The 3,322-nt window shown below is 35.9% G+C and overlaps 1 protein-coding gene across 1 annotated transcript in view; it reads right to left on the minus strand.

Moving 5' to 3' along the window:
* Tnfrsf11b (TNF receptor superfamily member 11b) overlaps window positions 1-3,322 on the minus strand; it is a 27,651-nt gene that overhangs the window by 12,817 nt on the left and 11,512 nt on the right. The window lies entirely within an intron of this gene.

Genomic DNA, 3,322 nt, shown 5'->3' on the forward strand with positions numbered 1-3,322 from the left:
TCCAATATTCTACTTAAAATATATATATATATATATATATATATATATATATATATATATATATGTGTGTGTGCGCGCGCGCGCGCGCGTGTGTGTGTATATATATATATATATATATATATATATATCAATGGACCTTTATTTTATGTATCTATCTATCCATATATTTATTTATTTATGTGGTGCTGAGACTAGTCCCAGGACTTCTTTCCCAAGCTTCCACATCTCAAAGACAGTTTTGGCTGCCTCTCTGATAGCCTCATGCTCCCCCTCGTCTTCCATTTTTAATGTTGGGAACTGAAGAACTTTCTATTTCAAGCCTATCTGTCTTCCCTCATCCATCAAATTTTAGCAGATGACTGTAGAGAGTGAAGATTGTGGCTGGGCTGAATCAGTTGTTGTCTAAAGTCTTTGCTAGTTCTATCATGTTCTTGTTTTTGGTCTGGCAATTTAACTAGCCAATGAACTTGGGAGCAAATGCTTTAGTCTCATCGCCTTCATTCTTCTTCCTCCACTCTATTTACAAAACTCCTCTGTACAGATGAAGTATTTTTGCCACTATTCACTTTTCAGATTCACTCCTGCCTTCCCTGTCCTCTGTATAACCACCTGATGTCCCAGCATGCTGGTAGGTATGCCTGCTCTCTAGCATGCATCTTGTGCTTGATCTTCCTGGAGGAGTCTCATGTTTAACAAAAGCCAGTTGTACATTTGTTGCTGATCTAGTGGGTGCTAGTTATAACTGCAATAAAGTAATTCAATTAAATATGTAAAGTATCAAACATTGATGAAAAAATAATTATATTTCTATGAAAAGTAAATTGAATGTTTTGGGATGAGTTGAACAATACTGCTCCCTCCCACAAACAATCAAACAAAAACCCTGCAAAAATAATAATAAAATCAACCCACCATAGAATTTAAAGTAAGCAACATAATTCTAGAAAAAACAATAAGGAAAGCATAAAGAAGTATTATATGCAATCAATTAGTTTTATGAGTATCTTCAAGTTTTAAACTGAATAGATGGGCCATACTCACAGAGAAGGGTTTTGTAGGTAATACAGCATAAGACTCTAGTTAGCAAACAGAGACTCCAATAAAAGAGTTGGTCATATCTCAAAATACAGATGAATATTTATTTAAATCAAAATGAAATATTTCAGATATATGTTTATAATCTTTATTATTAAATGCTCTGACCTTACAATTGATGGTCCAACTATTGGTCCCAAACGCATATAAATTTCTGACAATAGTGCCTCATATTTAGTAAGTAGAGCAGTATGGTAATGGTATGTGTAAGCAGGAAAAAAAAAAAACTAAGTAAATAGTTTATTCATTAATTCATTAATATGAAGATGGAATTCCATTTTGTCTATTCCATTTAAACATACATGTTTTAAATCTACTCTGTGCAAGGCAATGGGCTAATAAGCAGCACATAAAATATTTTGGTTAGTACTCACTTTAGAATTATTTTTACCATTATTATCACTAAGTCTCCACCAGCTACAAACACAAGTCTTAGGAAGGTTAATTAACATGTCCTAGGTCATAGTAATCACTGCCAGCCAAATTCAAACCCACAGCATATGCCTCATAAAACTATTTTGGTGGAGGGTCAAATTCCAACATTTAACTAATGCTTTCACTTATACTGTTGCCTTTACACATAGTGCAGTAGTAAACCCCAAAGTACTTAGTGCTCATTCAAACTCAAGGGCAGAGACTTAGGAGACCACTAGCATTAGAAGAACAACCAAAGCCTTTCTAAAGTCCAAATGAACAAACGGATAATGACGATAATGACGTTTCTCTCTTTGTACTAAGACTAGGTCTTGTTCAAAGCTTCTGAGCTGGAAATTTCGCAGATGACAAGTGATTTGATTAGAGCACTAAAATGCTTTATGCATCTGAATGACAAAAGGATACACTTCCTCTAGCAAGCTTATTTTTGCATTACGCAATGCAGCCCATCCCATAGCCAGGGCTTGCTCTCTGGTATGCAGAACCATGAATGACCCAGTGGGTTTCCATTTATGGAAGATTCATTAAAAGGAGCCCACGCAAAGCCTGAAATAACCATTTGGTTTGGGAGTTCCTTTTGTGATCCCTCGTCATGATCTTTGCCGCAGAGAACTATTTGAGGACTATCCAGAGTTAGCTAAACTTTTGGTCAGTTTGGAAACCATGCCATTTTCTAGTTCATCTTAACCATGAAAGAAAACATCCAGAATATATATCATGCTGAATTTCCTAAATATTTCTTGTAATATAAATTATAGTGATTATTAGAAACAAACTATTTTCCCATAAGGGTCAGTTTATTTAATTTTTAAAAATAGTTGTACAGTGCAGGTTCTCTTCTCTGCCCTCCCTCCATCCCTTAAGTAAATAGTTTATTCATTAATTCAGCAAATATTTATTGAAACAATGGCTGTGCCCTGGAAATGCAGTTAAGAAGAACATTTATATAAAAGCCCAGGCTGGTGTAAAATATTCATAAACTTCTCACTGGCAAAGCAACTGGAGGCAGAAGAGAGGAGAATAAAGACTAAGAAAAGACTCAACAGAGAAAGAAGTCAGGAATTACGAGGAGCACTGTAATGGAGAAGGAGAGGAAGGGACAGATCTGGTAAGTCAGCTGATTACTTTAAAAGGGGGTGGTGCTAGAATAAGCAGTTGAAGAAGAGGCCTTTGAATTCCAAGGATTAGGCATTAGATGTTGCCATTGATTACTATCAGCAGGAGAAGCAGAAAGTTATGGAGAGAGAGAATGGATTTAGTTGGGAACAATTTCCATCTTTGAGACTCAAGTGATAATACTTAGCAAATGAATGGATGTATGCAATGAGAATTTGGGGGCAGAAATACAACAGAAGACACATCTTTTAGGATTAAAAGCACATAAATCTCTTTAGGAGCAGAAAAAGTGGATAGCATCACCCAAGGAAATAGCATACAAGCAAAAAGGACAAAATCATTAACCTTTGGGACTTAACAAACATTTGAGAGATTGGATGAAAAAGAGCAGGTAAAAATGTAGGAACATCATGGAGAATTTCAGGAAGGACACTAAATGAGTAATGAATAATGGCTTTTGAAAAGTGTGAATTAGTAAAAGCATTTTCAGCTGGGAAGCTGGCATTTGCAATTCTACCACTAGCTTAGTAATCCCAGGTCACTCACTAACTCACTGATGAGAAAGATCCTTGTGTTACTCAGCCCCAGACAATTGGCATATTTCAAACCAGTAAGAAGACAAATGAAATTGATGATAAGGAAGGAAGTTCCAAACAAGCAGGAGAGGGGAGGTCTC

Source organism: Marmota marmota, unplaced genomic scaffold (genome assembly GCF_001458135.2).
Source record: "Marmota marmota marmota unplaced genomic scaffold, marMar, whole genome shotgun sequence".
Lineage (NCBI taxonomy): Eukaryota > Metazoa > Chordata > Mammalia > Rodentia > Sciuridae > Marmota > Marmota marmota.